At 39.5% G+C, this 21,177-nt stretch overlaps 1 protein-coding gene across 1 annotated transcript in view; it reads left to right on the forward strand.

Annotated features, from left to right (window-relative positions):
* Positions 1–7,233: 7,233 nt before the first annotated feature.
* Positions 7,234–21,177, forward strand: part of TSPAN9 (tetraspanin 9) — a 160,785-nt gene continuing 146,841 nt past the window's right edge. Inside the window, exon 1 of the mRNA XM_062614185.1 lies at positions 7,234–7,253. The gene's annotated coding sequence lies outside the window, so the exon portion shown is untranslated. The remainder of the gene's footprint in view (positions 7,254–21,177) is intronic.

Below are 21,177 nucleotides of genomic sequence, written 5' to 3' on the forward strand. Positions count from 1 at the left end.
GCTGTATCATCTTTATGTGGCATGTCTTGGGAGGACACAGGGCTAGACTGGAGAGGGAGGTCAGGGGGGTGTAAGTGAAAATGCAGGAGTCTTGAGAAGGTTGTAGGGTAAGAGTGAGGAAGTCTGTGGCCTTCCCCTGGGAGAAAGGACTGAAAAGGAAAGATGAGGTGGTACACTGAACAGAGCACTGAAATGTCACATCCAGCAAGTCTGAAGGAGACTTAGCTCAAAATCTTGTGACTCTCACCTAGGGAACAGGCGTCAACTCAAATCCCAGAGAGCAGCGGGCTTGCTTTTGAAGGTGTATTTTCCTTTCTCTGTTTCTAGTGCAGTTTTTTTAGCCATAACTGCAAACAATTCATTGTAAGGTGGTTCTGCCCAGGATGTTCAACTAACTTTATTGTGAGCAGTTCTTTGCTTTCTCAAATATGTACTTATCCCAAAATCAGCTTTGCATTGCATTTTATGTTAAGACTGAAGGTCTTACGTTAAGCAAATGAAGGTTGTTCCTGTGCTTTATTTGAAGAAAGTGCAGCTGAAGTTGTGAAGAATTGAAAGCAATATTCTAAGAATGTCTCGTATGTCAATTCCACTGGAGGGCAGTGTGCAGAGTATTGTTTGCATGTATTAATATACATGTGGACAAAATACCATCAGGGGAATGAGAGAATGCCTCTCGCAAAAGAAGATGCCTGTACTAACAAGCAGACAGGAGCATGTCTCCTTGTAAAATAAAAACCTAAATGGCTGGCTTAAAAACCTGTAAAGGAAACCTTCCAAATATAAATATGATTCTCTTTCACACAGCAGAGCATTTGGATCTCTCCGAGTGCTGTCTCACAAAGCTCTGCCAAGTAACAGTGGTTCTTGAGTGTTAAGAAGGCTCTTACTGATCTGTTTACCAGTGTCACACATTAAGGGGGGTCTTCACCCCAGTAAGGCGTTTACCACCCCACTCCTCCATAAGAGACAAGATTTCACCCCTTCGCCTATGGTTTGATGGGTTTGTTACAGGCCCTGGAAAGACCCAAGTCGTTCCTGAGACCCTTGAACAGATCCTTGAGTTTGATTAGCCTGTCAGAGTCCTCTGCAGGGGTTCCAGCAGACAGCACACTGTATCGGAAGGTGATTTGACTATTCTGTTCAGGGTACACAATAGCAGATTTACCACCAAGTTAAATGAAATTTTTGAGTAAGCTTTTAAGCCAATTTTAAGTCAATTTGAGTCTCTGGAAATTCACAAAAAATACATCTTAATTGAAAATTTTTATTATATAATTTCATGACAGTTTTAAGATTTGAAGATTGAAGGTGACTTTAATATACAAACTGCGAGAACGAGCATGAAAATAATATATAAAGCCAACTAAAAATCTGTCATTAAATGTGCACAGAGTGCAGCTCTTACCCAATAGAAGATGGGTTCAGCGCATAAACCAATCCCAGCAGTTATAATGGGATCTTCCCTCTCATTTTCCTTCCCCAGTTTCATGTATTTATGCGATCTAATTTGAATCAGTAACTCCATGTAACCTTCCCACCTTCTACCAATTGGTCAACTAATTTGTGTAAGGACTACATAACTAAATTAATTAAATGCAAGCTTACGGGAGGGTTTCCTGAGTTGGACAGGGGTCTTTTGACCTATAGGTGTGATTTTTAGTATTAAAATGGGATTATAGTGAGGAAAGTTCAACAAAAGGACTCTTCATCATGTTTTTCTCAGTTGTGAAAAACGTATTTTGATGATTGCTTAGGTTTTGTCAGGATGTAGCAGACTTCAGGAATAGTCTTTCTTGATTAGAGGTTCGTTAATCTTATTTTTCTCAGTCTTACTTTCTTCAATTCCTTTTTTCTCGGTTGTGTTTTTCCTCAGTCTTGATTTTCTCAGCCTTCCTACAAGACCAAAACCTCTCCAGCTATCAGTCCTTATAGTAAATAACTGTTATTTCTTGGGTCTCTTGACCCTTTATGAGGCTCTTGTATCTGTTCAGGCTCTTTCAGAGTAATACAAGTCTTAATTTCTTTGGAATTTTAGCTATATATAGCTTAAATATATGATTATAGAGCTTAAACGAAACACTTATGGAGCTTGAGCATATATCTGTAGAGCTTGAGTACCTCTAATCACACATATTTTGGTGTCAAATTCTCGCACTTTCCAACCCTTGTTTGTCAGCTGCTAGGCAGTTTATCAGTGCATGGGATCTTCACATTCCTACACCTGCAGAGGGTAAACCAGAGCTTGGTTGTGTTGTCTTCACTCTGCTCCACTCTCCATTAAGTTTATCGTGGTTTATGCCAAGGTTGCCTGGGGAACTATTGTAGGGTAGATTATGTGCATATTAACCGCATTCCATCCTAGAAGTAGCAGCTGCATTTTACCCTAAAATTTCTTTAATATTATAACACAACTTTGAGATTTGGGGGGTGGAAATACTCTTTAATTTCCCCCATTATTCGACGCCCAGCAATGGTGAAAGCAGCAGGACAGGCAAGACTTTTGCACTTCATAGCACCTGGGACACCACTGACAGCAGCAGAGCAGCTATGGGGAGGATATAAATTGTGTAGACACCTATTTTTGGTCTATTCGGTACCAGAAAAGATGCAGAACAAGGGGAAAGTATTACAACTCTGGAAAAATTTCCAACTTTTACCCCTCAAAACCACTTGGAATACAGGCTGGATTCTACACTGTGAAGCTTCTCCTTTTTCTGGTGGGTAATGGGAAAGACACAGACAGTATTTCAGGTGAATGTGGTCAGAGAAAGTAAGCCATGGTAGAGTAATTGCTGGCACCAGTTTTCTATAGAGGGATATGAAAGAGAGGAAGAAGTCATTGTGAACAGGTACTTTTTGGAAGTGTTCTTTATCCAGTATAGAAGGAAAAGTGAAAAAGACTGTGAAGCAGAGGAGGGATCTTCTAGGGAGAACCAGGGGGAGGAAATGAGGGCAGAGTCTTAGGTTCCTACACCAATGTAAATTCATCTACATAGCTTTCAGTCTTCCAAGTTCCATGTTGTCCCACCCTTTCCTGCTGGATAGTCACCACAAAATAGCTGCCAAGAGTTATACAAGGAACTCTTTCCTTTTCATTATTAAAATAATTCCTCAAGATACCTTTTTTAAAAGTCAGTTTTCCCTGAAAAATTCACCTTTGTAAGGTTCTTTCTTTCTTTCTTTCTTTTTTTTTCCTTTTATGCTTTCCTTTTCTTACTCTAGCAGTTCAAGTTTCCTACTTTCCAGGGACCCTCAAGCAATTGCTGTCATGTCTTGCTTTCTTTTATGAAAGGTAAACATCCTGCTTATGTCTCATTATAGATTGGTTTTCCCAGCTACATAGTCTCCATCTCCAACTCTTCCTTCTTATTCTGTTCTCCATCACTTCCTCTTTGAAGAGCTGATGAAGTTTATTCTGTGATAAGAGAACCACACATTCTGTTTCGTGGCCTGTGGTCCATTTCTTCCTCACTGTCTTTACATTAAACCCCAACAAGGGAAACAAACCCACTTAAAGTAATTTAGATATGGAACTGATTTTTCTGAACTGCTTTTTAAAGAGCTTAAAAAGATAAATGTTGCTTCATGCAGGAATCTCCACCATTCTTTCTGCTTTAGTAAAGAGTATTTCGTTCCTCTGTTTTTTGAACTTGAATGGAATTTCTTGAAATCACCTTAAGTCACTTGTCTTTTGGAGGTGCTAAGGCATCCCTCTCCTTTACTCTTCAGAGACTCTTAGAGGTTGTATTCTTTGCTTCATGTCCTGAAGTCAGTAGAAGAAGATAGCTATCAGGCTGTTTCTGCTTGGATCACTAGACAACCCTGTTACTGTTTCACAGTGGTTAGAGATGTAGATTTAAATTTTATTAATAAAAGTGCACTCATCCCATGCTTCAAGTGCAAAATAACCCCACAGCAAACTTGAACTTGCCAGTGACAGCCAAAGTAGGCATTTACCTGGTGCTGATGGCATTAGTGCAAGGCATCCATTTACAAAAGCAGACTTGCTTGCTTGCTCTTGGGGCACAATTTGAGGAACTGAAAGATGAGTATGCTTTATTTTAGAGGACCAAGTGTGGTAATGTACCTAGCAGTTACCAGGAGACCAATCAGGAGAGAAGAGATCTGCATTTTCTTCTAGGTGTTGCTAGCCTTCATGTAAGACTTCTGATTTGGAAGGCAGCCTTGTCTCCTGAACTCCTGCTCTGAACAGTGGATTGGACAGATTGCCTGCCTCTTGAGTGCTGTTCTCCGCTCATGTTGTATTGGGTTTCTGGCAAAGTTTTGGGGTGTGTGTAGGCACTACAGAGGTGGTATCTGTGAGAAGCTACCAGAAGCTTTCCCCTTGTCTGTTAGAGCCAATGTCAACCAGCTTCAAGACAGACCTGCCACTGGCCAAAGCTGAGCCCATCAGTGACGGTGGTAGTGCCTCTGGGATAACGTGTTTAAGAAAGGGGAAAATTTACTGTGCAGCAGTAACTGCAGCTGGAGAGAGGGGTGAAGATATGTGAGAGCAACAGCTGTGTGGACACCAAGGTCAGTGCAGAAGGAGGGAGGAGGTGCTCTGGGCGCCAGAGCAGAGATTCCCCTGCAGCCTGTGATGTGGACCGCAGTGAGACAGGGTGTGCCCCAGCAGCCCATGGAGGTCCATGGTGAAGCAGATCTCCACTTGCAGAAGGGACCTATGCTGGAGCAGTCTGTTCCTGAAGGACTGCACCCCATGGAAGGGACCCAACCTGGAGCAGCCTGTTCCTGAAGGACTGCGCGCAGTGGAAGGGATCTGTGCTGGAGCAGTTTGTGGCCTATGGGAAGGACTCATGTTAGAGAAGTTTGTGAAGAGCTGTCTCCTTTGGGAGGGACCCCATGCTGGAGCAAGGGAAGAGTGTGATGAGTCCTCCCCCTGAGGAGGAAGCAGCAGCAGCAGCAGCAATGTTTGATGAACTGATTGTAGTCCCATTACCTTTCCCCTTGTGCTGCTGGAGGGGAAGGAGATAGAGAATTCGAGAGTAAAGCCCAGGAAGAAGGGAGGGGTTGGTGGTGAAGCTGTTTTCAAGATTTGGTTTTATTTCTCATTATCCTACCCTGGCTTAATTGGTAATGAATTAAACTGATTTCCCCAAGTCAAGCCTGTTTTGCCCATGATGGCAACTGGTGAGTGATCTCTCCTTGTCCTTAACTCATGATCCCTTTGTTACATTTATTCTCCCGTGTCCAGGTGAGGAGGGGAGTGGTAGAGTGGCTTTGGTGGGCCCCTAGTGTCCGGCTAGGGTCAGTCCACCACACACACAGACAACATGGTGAAAGAAATAAGTTTCTGCAAGATTTGCATCATCATTTGTGGCCACAACCTTGTACCTGCCTGAGCCCTGTAGTGAATCTTAGGGGATATGAATTGAGCTCTTGAATTGCATCTGCCTGTGAATTTTTTGTCTCCCAGCTCTGGTCTGTCAGAAGGTACTGTTTCTTTGAGTTTGTTGTCAGCATTTGCCCTGGTCAATAGGAAGACCTCTTTTCTGTAGCAGTTTTCTTGCGATCGTTTGATTTTCCTTTCTTAATTTTACTGTATAAACCTGGCTTACATCAGCTCAAGCAGCGTACCTTTGATATGGCTAGGACCACTGAATAGCATAATTTGAAGACGATCTCTGCCTTTGCTACAGGTCATGCTGTGTTCATAACAGGCTTACATCAGTGGTGAATGAAGTACATCATTATATATAGTTGACAGTGTACTGTGTTTGCCATCAGTTTGATTAACTAATATCTGTGCAGTGGAACTGTGGGAAACATGGATTATTTAATTTTTGATTTTTAAAAATACTTTTACCTTTTGCTAAGCCACATTTGACTTCGATATGATGAATTCAGTTGCTGAAATTGTCTCTTGTGTTTCTAAGGAGCTAGCTGGGTTGGCTGGTTGCCTGCGTGCACTCGACATACAAGCTGACATCAGCGATGAGAGTAGTGTTCATATAGTATTAGTTCACTTTATGGAAGATGCATAGAACTTGTGTGTATGATATGTTGAGGTGTCCATGTGCTCTAGAAGGCATTGTAAATAGATTATGTGAACTGCCAAATCCACAAGACTTTCTCTTGGCAACACAGGCAATGGTTTGAGGTAAATCTGAAAAGTAGATGTAAAAAGATTGAAGGTGAAGGCAACAAATTAGCTCCATGTTTACTGTTCTGAAAGGGGTAGCGTTTAGTTTTAAAAGCATAATTCTTGAAATCAGGTTTCCTTATTGGCCTTTAAAAATGCCTTATATTGGAAATGTAAGAACAATTTGAAGATTAATTATTTTCTCATCGATCTGCTTGAGTACTTTTTGTGCCTTCTAGGCTCTGAAAACATTGTTTCAGACTCTTGATGCAGTGAGGCAGGCTAAGGGAAAGCATTGATTTAAAAAACAACAGCAGCAATGGAATAATGGAAGCATTTCTGTTAACTGAGTTTGGTGAATAATCACTCCTTTTTTTAATACTCAGCTTCTAAGTTTTGTCTGCAGCTGCAATAATTTTGGTAGACTTTCAGATACTGGATTTGGTACTGTTCTGTGTCTCTCTCCTCTTGGAGGAAGTCCTAGTCTCGGTCTTGTCAGTTTGCTACTTTTGTAGCGCCCTGGTGCTGTTGCAGCCCTGAAAGCACCAGTGTGAATTGGAGAAAGTGGGGTACTTTTTCTTGTTTTGTGTGATTTTCACTCCAGCAGGGATTTGTTGCAGTAGATGCAAAGATGAGACCAAAAACTGGGAGTAGTGCTGGAGAGTTCAGCAGGAAAGGTCTTATTTCTGGTTTTATGGCTCTAAATAGGTCATCAGGTGTTTTGGTGATGATCGGGGACCTAAATGCAAAGGGGAAGAAGCATTGGATTCTTCTGACTAGTATTTCCAATTTAATTTACATACAAGTTTTACTTTCCCTCATAATCTCTGTTTTCCCTTTAGTTTCTGTCTTTCTGTTTTAATATTTTGCCTATTGCCGTTATTTAAATTCAAGTCCAAGTGAAATCAGTATATTATGCCCTAGAGAGCAGTGTGTAGGCTTAACTTATTTTGTGGAGAAGCAGGTGGGATTTGACATAAATTTCTTGTTTCCTCTGACACTCCAGTCTCTCCTTTCTGTCTTCTTGAGGTAATAATGTTTGTGATGGGAGATGGGTCCAAAAAAGCAGCGAAGTTCACTTTGGTCTTCTTCATCTCTACAGGTTTGATCTGTGACTTTTCCATTGGCGTGCATCCAGTTACCTCAAGTAAGTAAGATCTTTCTGAAGGATACTTGGACTCAGTCAGTCTGAGCTTTAATGCTGCTTGCATTGATGTTATGGGGAGACAATTTGGGCCAACACTGAGCTCTTACAAAACCTTCTTGTGATCTGTTATTTTCTTGCCACAAATGCTCAGAGAATCCAAAGTAATGGGGTGGTTCATGGCGTTGTCTCCAAGTGCTGCTGTAGGTACCCAAGGAAATGTAGCAAAGGAAGTCAGTAATTCTCTTTGCTATATGCAAATATTCAGGAGATGCCACACAATGGCTCAGTCCTGGGAATACGGCAAAGATGCATTGATCTGGGGATAGCATTTATATAGTGGAAACAGAGAAGTACACTGAGAGGGATTTTTCAGTGTCAAGGCAGTAGTTCTGTTGCGTAACTGCTGTGGAAAATTTCACTTGTTGGACTTCTATGTTCCTGAGACTAAAAATTAGTAATAAGCTGTATTAATAAGAGGTGTTCAAATAGCTTATAACCTGTACATTTGCTAGTGGACATGAATAGCTTCTGGATATTTCTCTTCCAAGAAAAAGAACAAAGAGATAGTTGGGGTGGTTAGGCATCAATATAGCTAACATTTGTATTTGCAGTAGATGAGACAAAATGTTACAGTATGCAAGATAAAAAACCTATGAAATTTCATGCTGTAGAATTTAAGACAGTTATAAAAAGCCTCAGCTTAGGCATAAAATGTCTCTCCTGTAAGGCTGCTGTGTGTTTACATCTTGCAATATTTTTTTTTATTACCTTTTGCATATATGCCGTGCTGTGAATCATATCAAATGGTGCTCTGTTGATTCCTGTGTCTTAGGAAAGCTGGGCTCTGCCCTTGAGTGGTGGAGTATACTAGGGAAAAGATAGTTGGGGCAGTTTGAAATTGTTTCTGGAGTTTTCTTTCTGTTCATCCTTGTGCTACCTGAAATGATTACTGTATTGTGAGCACTTTGAGTTTGTTTCCACTCCTTTAAAATTTGATACTGCAGAAATTAGTGTATTGTTATCTATAACGTTTGAACTGCCTTATGTTATGAAAGTGAGAATTCCCACAGCAGCTTTAACTCTGCCCCCAGAAGAGAAAGCCCATCAAGTCAGTGTCTTCAGTTACACCATTATGTAGCACTGGACACTAGGATGTACTGTTAGGCAAATATTAACATTTCAAATCTGGTCCAAGTCCATGGTAGTGTCAAAATATCATATGCTAATTATACTAAATGATCATATTACACGGCTAAATGGGCATAGGCTTGATTCCTAGAGTGCTGATGTGCGCATCATCAAGGAGTACAAAAGAACCCATGTGCCTTGGAGAGAGAAGATAAATAGGGTATTTAAAAGATTTTTCTTGCGTGCATGGTAATGTGCAATTTTCTCCCTTTTCTATTATGCTATTAAATCAGTTTGAAAAAGCAGATTGAAAAATTAGTATCCCATCTTTAATAGAGGTCTGGAAATTACCTCACTTTCTTTACTTTACTGATCAGTGTTAGCTACTTGATTTCAGATAGCCTGTACTGTAATTCAGGGATTTTCTTTTCAAAGGTGTCCTTCTGCTAGGAAGGTAGGACTTTGTCATGCTTAGCAGAATGGGAAATGTGCTTTTTGTTTTCCATGAAGCATACTCATACTTATGCATATTAAAAAGCTTGTCAGACTTGAATTTTGAATATCTGAACAATAGATTTGTTGTGAAAATAAAATGATTGAATGCCTTGCTCATACGCGGTGCTGAAGTTGAGTGAAAAGCTCCTACTCATCACTGAGAATTAAATGCATTGTATTGCAAAAGCTATTGTAGGAAACTGCTTATTAGAGAAGTCAGACCTAAACTGATTAGTGGAGACGGTCTTCAGTTATATCTTAAACCCACCAGTTACTGTGATTATATTTTCTTTAATGTCCATAAAGCACTGTGAGGCCTAATTGTTTTCACTGTTGTGTCATGGATTCAAAAGGGGAGTGTGATGTGCCTTGGTATGTTTTTGGGAGGCAACAATTCTAAAGAAGGTGGATATTTTAACATATGGGATGTATCAAATAATGGTGTTTAAATGTTTGAGGTGCTATTGTATGGGGGCATGTTGGCACTATGCCTTACCCATGTGGTGGACTGTGAGATCTAGGGTGACCCTGAATACCTCCTTGGGGAAGGTCTGTTTTTATTCCTTGTGTTGTGCCCAAAAGAGGCAAAATTGTTGCAGAGGAGGGCCTGGGAAATGCTGTAGAAATGTAGACTGTAAAGTTTAATCCAAAATGAGATCAGACAAGCAAGGTGAGAAAAAGAAGTATGAGAACAGATTTAGTTAACTTATTTGGCTCTCTTACAGAAATAACATGATGATCTGGTTGTGTCAAAGATACGTGTTTATAATAGGTGTGTAACGTGCTGGGGTGTTCCACATTTGGGCCAACACCTTGTTTGTGTCTGATTTGGGTGACTTCTTGGCATCAGTCTCTGTTCTTGGTCATATGAAGAGCTTGTCCAATTAAATGGATAATGTTAGATCAGGTCTTCAGGAACACTATTAGAAGCCCTGCTAGGGTAGCATGAATGAAAGAAAGTTCCTCTGGGCATCAGCCTGGGGTTGGCCTTTGACCAAATCAGTGTAATTTCTTTTACAGGGATGTCTGTTTTAAACTGGATTCTGAAGCCTCGAGGCACAACTGTAAATGATCTGTACTGAAAGTTGCTAAGTAATATTATATAGCTAAGCTTTAATGTGCCATAAACTTAAATCTCCATATGTGAGAGCACCCCACTGGTGAAACATAAATTTGTAAAGGGGAAAGGAAAACTATTTGTCCCAGAAAGGTTGTTAAGAGTTAATCGCTAGCTCTTCTCAGGTTGCTTGAACCTGGAATATTTGCCCCCATTATTAATTAAGAAGTTCTCTTTGGTGCTAACCACTGTCACCAAGAAAGCATGTTTTCTTAGTGCTTCTGTTCTCTTGAAATATCACATTTGTGGCCTTCTCCCACAAGTGGATTTTTATTTAAGTATTTTAGTACAGAGGAAAATTTTCACTTTAGTCTTTAGTGACGTGTATAATCATATCCCCTTATGAATGATAAGGTGAGGCTGTCTCTTACTGGTTTGTCATGTGAGAGGAGGCATGGAGGAATGTGATGGCTGATAGAGCACCATTTTCTGCTCTTCCTTTAGAGTGTTGTCCTTTGTTTGTCACCAGGCTCCCGCAGAGCTGTGGTCCCCAGCTTCCTTCCATACAGCAATTCTTGAGCATGGCTGCCTCTGAAGGCAACTGGGGGGTGCTTCTCTCTGGTCTGAGCTGGTTCATGAGACCTGTTTTGCTGCATGCAACATATTGTCTGCATCTGTGATGAAATGGAAGGGCCACATTTCAATAGTGATATGTTCATATCATATCACTATGAATATGTGAATAGTTCGAATGCTAGCCTATTCACAACTGGACAGCTGTGAACTAAATTCAGTTTCTTAAAAGCAGCGGTTTTCAGTCTATTATCAGACCTTAAGCATTTTGTACTCTGTAGAGTCAATTCAAACCCACTTTGAACTCTGGATTTTGTTTTGGCTCCTGTATTTAAATTCTTGACCCAGCTGTTCATGTTTGCCCTTTACATCATGCTCATGCTGCTCGTCTCCAGAAAGGCTGTGTATGCTCAGGTGTAGTTACCTTAAGGAACCAAGAAAATTAACTTATTAGAGTGCCAAAACTTTCATTTTCAGTGGATTCTTCTTTCTTTTTATTCTTTTTGCAAAAAAAATTATTGCCTTATAATCCCTGAACAATTTCCTTCATTGTAGGAGAGAAAAAAGGTCACATAGCTGTAGCTCCATGTGGACACAGTGCAGCTCCTGGAATACCCACCTACTTTTCTTGTTAGAAGCACTGATCTCTGTTACTCAGCAGAAGCATTTGTAGAATATTGCAGAGGTTATAAATGGCAGTGAGGGGAAAATACTGAACTTTCCAGCCCTCTGTAGAGCCAATATCAAATTGCTTCCTATTCATTTTGTTTCCTGACACTTTGATTTAGTTGTTGCAGTTTTTCAGGCAGCAGCACAGAGGTCTTTTCCTGATACATCTTATACTTTTTGTATAGTGTATCATTATGTAGAAGTTATTGCCAAGGTTTTTTCTGCCAAGCCCATGGCCTGGGCTGACTGTTCAGTGCTTTTGAAAAAAGAGTTGAGGGGATGTAGGTAACAAGAATAGCCATTATTCCTAGTTCTTTCCCTGCTATCAAGGTAATTAATCACTCTTCCCACTGCAGTACTGGGATGCTGCTAGCTTGTTCTCAGCCCAGTGCTGTTCTTGCCTAAACTTGACTGTTTTATCTTTTCTATCCTGCCAGTTCTTTCACTGCCTGTCTCTGTATTGCCCTCAGACTGACATAGAGATTAATTGATCTAGTGTTGTAGAATTTTTCCTGTTTTAAAGGAATGTTTAAGAAGGAAAATGGAGGAATTAAGAAATAAATGGTCAGCTAGGTAGGATGTGATGTGCAACATCTGAGGATAGATAACACAAAGCAGTATGGCATGACACAAAGGTAAAGTATGGCATGAATGCACTATTGCTTTATAGAGCTCAGGATGTAAGAGATGGAAAGCCTATTGTATTTCCTTTAATTTTCCCTTAGTAGGGGGTTTCAGAGGCTTATGGAGAGATTCCCCAACATAACTCACCAGGAAACTTCTTTTTCTAAGTGGGCTGCATCAAGCAAATCCCAGAATCTTATCTGATTCAATTATTTGATTGAATTGGGTGTTGATAAAACCTATTTGGAGTTTGATAAAGCATTCAATAGCAAAGTCAGGCACTAAAATCAGAGGGAAACTGAAAGCCATACCAAATGACAAAAGCCTGTCACGTGGACCAGGAGGAGGTTAAACAGCAAACATTTTGAACTGGCCTATTTGATGCTATGCAAGATTGATAAAATTTGAACCCAATGTCACTAGCATTTGGATTGTGTTTGTATGTTTATTTTTACCTTCTGTTCCAGGGATGAACATTAAATCAGGCTTGAATGTACTAATAGTATATTGTACACAGTAGTACTACTTGTGTTGCTAGTAGTAGTGGTAAAAATGACAGGAGATGCTGTGGGTATGGAGAGTGAACTTTGTGTGACTAACAACAGAAATAGAATTCAGTGCCTGTGATTCTGAACAGGACAGATGACATGGATTTGTGTGGAGTGGTTGCAAAAGCATGAACTTACCTTTACAGAAAAGTTTGTTTGAATTTGGGTGGAAAGTAAGCTCAAAGCACAATTGGACTTTGCAGGGGCTCTGTCTCTCATATGAGTGGTCACGCACAGTGTTGGCACTGTACTTATTTGGGTTTGTTCTCAACCCAAACAAACTAAAGGGTGATGGACTTGTCATACAACACTACTGAAAATAATAGGTATCTTAATTCCAGTTACTGGGCAAAACTGATACAATGACATATATATTTTTGTTGTATTAATTTTTGTAATCTTTTAACATTGTTTCTGCAATTTAAAGTGAAACCAGAAAACTGGGTAGCTTCAGATGTCATTTTTTTTAAAGTGGTTTTGATTTTAAAATATATTGTTTTTTTTTTATGAACACGCTTTTAAAAGGACAGTGTTTAACAATTACTTCATATTGTCTCCAGGGATTTGTTTTTAGCCTAAATAGTGTTTATGTATCTAATTAATGTTTAATGGTAACATGATTCTCTGAAAGCATTTCCTATTTCTTTCTTCTCTGCCTTGTACATATTAAAAAGAATGAACAGGCGGAAGAAGTTAGTGAAGGGTGCATGTTGAGACATGTATGTTTTGTTCACTGTTTTAATTTTTTCAGTGGTTGCTATGCATTTAAACTTAAAGCACTGTGAGCAGCGTTTCTTAAAATATGCATTATTAAACTGGTTTGGTTTGTTTTTTGTGGCTTGTGATTCTAAGTTCTGTTCACCTACTAGAAAGTAAAGATGTGCTAAGAGTTGTTTTTTTGTATGGGGAACCTCACACAGAAAAATTGGCTCTTTGTCCAGCCACCCCTATGATATTTGGTGCTGTTTGGGTCGCTCCAGAGACATGCAAGATGGGAAGAGGACTCCAGCAGTGAATTGAGTATTTATATTTTGCAGTTTTGAATAAGAAAATCAGTACACTAGCAAAACAGGTATCCTGCCTTGTATTTTGTTATTATGAACTTGTTAATTAAAAAAAATACCAACAAAAAAAATCCCAAAGGTGGAAAGCCAGTGAATTATGGCTGTGCAACAGTACTATTGCTTACCTTTGACGTTTACTAACATTTCTATATGCCTGGCTTTCAAAGGTAATGGCTGAAATAAAATCTCAGGGGCATCACTGACCTCTGTTAAGACTTTATACAAGTCACAAGTGTTTATCAATTTAGTGGCTTTTTTTTGTGTTTTTTTTTTTTTTTGGTGTGGTGTTTTTGTTTGTGTTTTTTTTTTTTTTTATGGAGGATGGTATTGGTTGGTTTGGGGTTTGGTTTGGTTTTGCTTTAAATCTGCCCGCAGTGCATCTTTTATTTATTTGCATGATGCACTGTACAATGAAGACTTGAGCAGGCAAAGAGCTGGTGCCAAGGAATGTACTTTTTTAATGTTTCCTGCTTTTGTATTTTCATGCGAGTGGTTCCTTTGATAGCAGCACAGAACAATACATAGACTAAACTCAGTGTTGTGGTGCGTTATGTTGTTTTTTTTTGGACAATTGTTGCTTGTTCAGGAACAGTGGTTTACAGTTGGCTAGTACCAGTCATCTACAACTGGTGGGTGAGGGTGCAGTTGAGGGAATCCAGCCAAGCTCAGACAAATTCCTGTTTGTTAAAGCATCCAGGGCTATGCAATGTGAAATATATTAAATTAGGATGATGAACGTTAGATGAATGAAAAGAAATAAAGTAGTATGGGCACAGACATTTTCTCTCTTAAGTTAAGGTGTGTAAAAGAGAGAAAGACTAATTCTCAGTGTTTTCGTTGAGACTAATTCTCAATGTTTTCATTGAGAATAGTGGAAATGCTGGAACTGTTTAGTGATTTCATCCACTTTTTGTTCTCTGCACTCAATTTACAGAAAGCTACAAGTAGGTACATACTTGTATTCTTGTTTCACAATAACATCTGTTAATTCAGTTTGTACTGTTCTATTTTGCATTATCATAATTCCATGGATACCAAATCAGAACAAACATATGAAATATTTAAAATTGGAAACATGTAGTGTTGTTATACATGCTGTCCTGTCTTTTAATTTGACAGTCTTCCAAGATTTTGAAAAGAAAACCTTTGCTTTCTGTCATGTACAAGGAGAGGTTCACTGAAACTCCAAGCTGGGATAAACAATGAAAGAAAGCTTTGTACTTCTTTTCATATGGCATATCATCATTATAGACTGTCGAAGTCATCATCAAGGTTGATAGTGAGGTTGTGAGTTTAGTGCATTTAAAACAGTTGAGGGCACAGTTAGGTAATAAATACCTAAATATAATACTAAAGAAATCCTACTTGGAGAGGGATATGAAATGTTTGGTTTCAGCTCTTAAGTCTATTCTTTACCTGTTAAGTTCAATTAGGGATTTTCAAGTGGGAAGAAGTTTCCTCTTCACTGACAGCTATGAGATTCTTTGTCCATTCCTGTGAGAACATAGCACTTGGTGTTTTAAGACTGCACATGGTCTAATATTTTCTTAAGTGAAGCACCAGCAGGTTTGGTCTGTCAGCTCTGATCTGACCACAGTGCCCAAAAGCTTCCTGTGAAGGGACCGGTGAACTTCTGGTGCCGTAAGAACATGGCACATCAGTGCATCACCATGTACCAGGAAAGCTGTTGCATGCAACTGGATGCATGTTTATTATTCAGCAAAAATTGAGGCGTTTTCCTCCTGTTTCAGTAACTTCTGTCATGCAACGGGAATGCATTGTGGGAGTTTCAGGAAGAAGAGAGAAAGGAAACAGGCTGCATGCCCCTAGAGAATTAGTCTGCCCACAGTTGTGGGAATGTCAACAAAAATGGTGGGAAATAGCCTTTGGTTAGATGAGTTGTTTTATAAAAGTGGTTGGATGCCAGGTTAGATGATGTACTGACTCGCATTCCCAAAGGATGGTACATGTGTTGGTTGTGGTATATGAGCATGCCCTTGCAGCAGAATTATATTATGCTGAGAGTGTGCATAAAGCAGCAGCACTGCCATGAAAGTATGTAGCTGAGCAAAGTGATTTTGAAACTTCTGTACTTGATGAACTCTGGTCTCCTCTACTTTACAGACTTTGACATTTCTATGAAATATTTATAAACATAATTCTCTGTTTTAAAACTCTGCTTTTGTCCTCCTAAATATGTAACTGTGCTTCAGAGATCCAGGGTGCTTACTGTGATGTAGTGCCTACTGCTGATACTGGTGTTAAAAGCATTGAATTTTTTGACAGATTTAACAAAACTACTGAACAAAAGTAGCTGTGTAATGTGGGAGACTGTTTCTGTATGTGTAACTGAGAGTCATGGGAGCAACTCGAAGCCAAGTATTACATCAGACTCTGCATTCCAGGCAGCAATTTGATTTGGCCTTGCTGGGTTATCACTGCTGTCAGAATTTGTGTCAGCGAGTCTAGTCTTGATTTACATGAAGGTTTAATCTAGATTAATGGCATTAAATGTTGATCCCATCACTGACTACTGTGGGGAGATACTTGACACTGTTGTACAACTGTTAGCCTTCATGCTAATGATGGTTCTCATGGAGCAGATACAGTAAGGATAATGGCGCTACAGAGGTGAGACACAGGCTAAGGGCAAACCATCCGTGTCATGGAAACTTTCCAGACTTGCTTCCAGTGTGGTTAAAAGCTTGTCTCTGTATGACCTTATGCATCTTGATACCTGTATGAGTACGTTTGCTCTGAAGGAAGCATACAGAAGGAGTGGGGACACTGATTTAAATTTTCTTGAAACAAATGCTGCCAACTAAACACATAAGCTGCAGGTGAGCAGCCCAAACATTCCTCAATGCTACAAATATATGCCAGCGCTCCTTGTGAATGCAGAACAGAAAACGCTGGAGTAGGCATATGCCAGATGTTAATGCATTTTCAAATACCATTTTAAAAGCATTTATAAATGCAGTTGCCTCAGAGTGGTGAGCACCCAAAATTAAATTTAATTTTGTGTAATTTTGATGCTTGTGATGTTACTGTCACAAAGGGCATTGAATCTATGATACCCCTGACTCCCTTTTGGTTAGGATTATAAGGTGGCATCATTTGCAGAATCATTCATGTTGGAAGGGACCTCCAGGGATCATCTAGCCCAGCTCCTAGTCAAAGCAGTATCAATGCTGACTTTTTCCAGGTGACTGTTGAAAATCTACGTGAGTACTGATTCCATGATCTCTCAGACACATGTTCCACTACTTCAGAGCAGTGATGTTTTCAGTGTCCTGTGGCAACTTCAATTTATTGTCTCTTATTCTCCTGTTACCATGATAACTCGCGTGGCTCTGCATTCTCAGTAACCTCTTAGGAATTGAAAGTCTGCTATTATGTTCCAGCAAAGACTTCATAGGCTAAACAAGCCCAGTTTCTTCAGCCTTTCCTCACAGGTCCAGTGCTTTAGCTCCCTGAGCATGTTGGTGGTCTTTGCAGTGTGACTTGCTCAAGTTTACCAGTATCTTTCTTGTACAGAAGGCCCAAAACTGGATTTAGTGCAGTCTTCAGTAAAGGAGGATACAGCCCAGTAAGCTTTCAGCCTTCACTGCTGTCAAAGCATAATTCTGACTCCTGTTTAGCCTAATGTTCACTAGGACCCACAGGTCCTTCTCAGCAGAAGTCCTTTCCTGATGCGCTGTTCCTCTGGCCTGCCTAGGACCTCTAGGTCCCTGCTCTGGATCATATTGACTGTATTCCCTACTTTGCTGTCATTTGCAAGCTTGATGAGAGGGTAGTGTGTCACCTTCTCTAGGTCATTGATAACAATGTTAAACAGGACACACCTTGAGCTAGACCTCTGCGGTACTTGCTGGCATTCAGCCAGTGTGACCCTTCAGCCACTGTCCTTTGAGCCTATCTTTCTGACCAGTTTTTACCTAATTGTCAGCCCATCCAGACTGTAATATATCCATATGTAATGTACCCATAACTTGGATAACAAGAGCACTTTGAGAGACTTCTAAAGACTTGTGTGAGGTAAATGACATCCAGTGTTGTCCCGTTGTCCACAAATCCAGTTGTTTTATCATAAAAGGCAATCAAGTTGGTTGGGCACAATTTGTCACTGGTACGTCTGTTGATTGTTCCCACTCACCAATAGCTTCTGCATATGCCCAGAAATGTGTTCCAGGAATACCCGCTTCATGCACCGGTACCTGCTGTGGGCTGACCGTCTTGAAATCAGCTCTTCAGAGAAGGACCTTGAGGACCTGTATGGGTTGAGATTCTTTAAGAGATGCCTCACTCGATTTTCCTCATCTACTGATAGTCCTTATTCTCCTTGAACCCTCTCTAGATGCAGGGGCCCAAGACCTTCCTTGGAAAAGTTAAGGCAAAGAAGACATTAAGAACCTCAGTCTTACCTGTATCTGCTGGCACAATATCATCCATCCCCCAGCAGGTCTGTCTTTTCCTCATTTACATTTTTGCTAGTGATGTAGCTTTTCTTGTTGCCCTTGATGTCCCTTGCCAATTTCAAGTGAGATTTGGCTTTCCTAGCAGCACTTTCTACGTGCTAAGCAAGGTTTCTGTATTCCTTCTCTGTAACCTGCCCATGTTTCTATTTTTTGTGAACGTCCTGTTTGCATTAGAGCTCAGTCCTATATTCCTTGTTTAGCCAAGCCAACCTCCTATGTGTGTGTATACTTATTTTCCTGAGTAGTGGAACAGACTGTTCTTGTGCTTCAAGGAGATTCCCATCAAAGACCTGCCAGCCTCTCCTTCCCTGGTTTAAGAGCTAGAAGGTCATTCATTCCAAACCAGTCAACTGACTTTCCTGAGACTTTGTGTGTTGATTAGATGTAATACAGGTTTTAATGATGTGACAGGCCTGCTGGTAGATTGTCATAAAGGCAGTCACTGATCTTGCAAAGACATTAATGCACATGTAATATCAGACACTGTTCAGAAAATCCTCAGTTACTGTTAACTGAAGTAGTACTGCTGTGGTATTATATGGAGGTATTATCCAAGTCCTGAAAGAGGAGTAGATGTACTATAATAGTATTACAACTGAGATAATCATTCTTATCTCCCAGCTGGATTAGATAGATCAGGAACAGCACTGTTCTAGTGTGATCACAGTGTTACTAGCTCTGCAGCAAACTTGGTCAGTACTAGCTCAGAGTAAAACCTCCGCTTTGCATACAACAAACACAGGCATGAGTAATGGATCTGTTGATTTCCATTGAACTGTGTGCATTGTATCCAGCTTTAGACTGGGCACTGATTCCTTCAGCCGTAACACTGACTGAATTTGATGTAGCAATCCAAAAGTGGTGGTGCTTTTTTTCCCCCCAGTCATTAAATCCTTGATCTGTATTTTCATATTTTAGCCCATTATATAGCTCATGTGTTAGAACATTTATCTTTCTTCTTTCAGCACTTCATATTCTGAGGTGCTTAGTCTTTCTGGCATATTAACTTTATTCCTTATTTTGTTAATGGTGCTCAGGATTTCATTTAATTTGCTGGTAAAAGACTTTATGACCTTCAGAGAAGGTTTCCATCTTAGTTTTCCTTGTTCTGCATGCTAGTTAAACTCAATTTAAAATTCATATGTGGGGCCTGAGGAGGAAAAATGAGAATTTTTCATCTTGAATGCTTGTTTTATGCAAAGTGAATCAAGTTTTTCCTTTAGTTTTAATGTTTGCTTATCTTAGACCTTGGGCTACAGAAGTAGATGATCGATTCTTTTAGAATTCTTATAATTTCCTTCTTCAGTGTCAAGCAGAACTTTTCCTTAGTCGCTGTTTTCAGTTTTCACAGAAATATAGGGCTGAAGCTGAGTAAAAAAAACTTCCATAATTTCTTGTAGCCAACTGCTGTGGGGCAGAATGGCACTTTGAAAAGAACACTTGAGAAAACTTTATTTTCAAGACAAAATTGGCACTGTTCTTTCTACTTTTGAATTTTTAGCTTTACAGCTACACACGCAAGTGTTGTCTTACTCTTGCTAGCCCTTGCGTTAATTTTAACACTAGAGGGCGGTTGAAACACTTCAGTTACTTCAATAAGCCAACCTTAGGAGCTTTCATTTTTCATTGCCAGAAGAATTTTGTTAACTGCATATAAAACAATGTTTATTTTTAGCAATTAATTTGGTTTATTTCCTTTAGTCCTTTTAAAAACTAAAAATCTAGCTTTTAACTTTCTAGTTTTCTTTGTGCCTTTATAGCTCTATCATGCAGTTAGACTGGTAAGTCAAGGAGGAAGAATAGTTTAGCATTTTAGTAGCTTATGAAGACATACTGCTTATGCTTCTTGTGTGATCAGATGGATGTTTGAGCCACCTTGTTGCAGAAACCAGGAGAGAGATGCCAGAGATGTGAATGTATTAAAGCTTTATTTGTCTCAAGAAAGTAAAAGGTTATTTTATAGCACTTCCAATTAATTTTATCGTTTTTATTGGCACTAATTTGAAATGAAATTCCAAAACACTTGAGTTAATCTTTCCTTATTCTATGCTTTGAAGTAATTTTTTTTTCCCTAGAAGTGCTTCAGAATGGCAGCTCGTGTCCTTCCAGATGTTATTCTACCCTCTCAGCAATTAGAAAACATAATCCAATATGAAGACTTCTTTAGAAAGGAAAGGTTAAAGCAGTTAAAACTTACTATTTTCAGAGCTCGCTCGAAATTTGCCACAGGAGTTTTTCTTGGCTTAAACCTAAAACTGGAAACATTAAACTTTTAATTAAGAAAATGTGGTGAAATACATAATGAAACATGGTATCAATTGTAAATTGCTTTAAGTGTGTATTATCAGAGATGTGATGCTCATCTATTCTGGTTATAAAGTAAGAATCTGTTCTGTCTTGTGAGTTGGTTGCTTATGTATCTTTCTGGGTTTTATTTTTTCCTCTTCCTGTTTTGAATACATTATGCTGCAAGTGTTGAACAATGTTTTTCAGTAGCTGAGTGATCAAATGTTTATTTGCACTTGAACTTTGAATGGTGTTTGGAACAGGAACAAAATAGTATCAGTATGCCTTTAAGAAAGAAGCTCTCTGTCTTTTATGATTAGTGTAAAAGATTAGTCTGATTTTTCCTTGACTTGGTGTCACATAATCTTTTTCCCTCTCCATAAATTATGTGATCTGAAAAGTAACCCATGCCTCTCTTAGGGACATATTGCACTATAGCAGTTTTGTAGTGACAGTAAGGGCATAATGTTTTCTCTTTCAAGTTAAGCTTCTAGAATTGTGTACTTATAAGAAAGTCTTGTCTATTTTTATCAGAAGTTTTTCTTTAGCTTTCACAGGTGGAAAGAATTGAAATGTCTAAGCTGTAGGTACAAGCAAGAAGAGAAAAAATAATGTAGTTTATTATTTCAGAGCAAAAAGGGAAATAAATAAAGACTGGTTTCAGACAGTGGACTGTGTGCTTTGACTTGTGATGCTGACACTTATGCAAAAACGTGGATTGCAGTTTTCCCAGTTTTGAGCAGAGAAAGGCCTGAGCAGGAGTCTCTGACAATGGAATGACTTTATCTACTTTTCTTGTGATATCCTGTGCTGCAGTTTTTGTGCCTTTGCTTGGTTTCTCCCATCACTTCCTTTTTATGCTGCAGAGACACTTCCTTGGCAGTTTTGGACATAAGCATTCTCACCAGCTTGTGCTGATTGATAAGACAGATTTTGAAAATGGTTGATGCTTGCTTAAGTTTTTCATATGGAGCTCAGTGCATCTTGGCTTTTGTGCAGTGC

Source organism: Pezoporus occidentalis, unplaced genomic scaffold (genome assembly GCF_034315485.1).
Source record: "Pezoporus occidentalis ecotype Australia unplaced genomic scaffold, CSIRO_AGI_Poc_V1 ctg172, whole genome shotgun sequence".
In the NCBI taxonomy this organism is placed as follows: domain Eukaryota; kingdom Metazoa; phylum Chordata; class Aves; order Psittaciformes; family Psittacidae; genus Pezoporus; species Pezoporus occidentalis.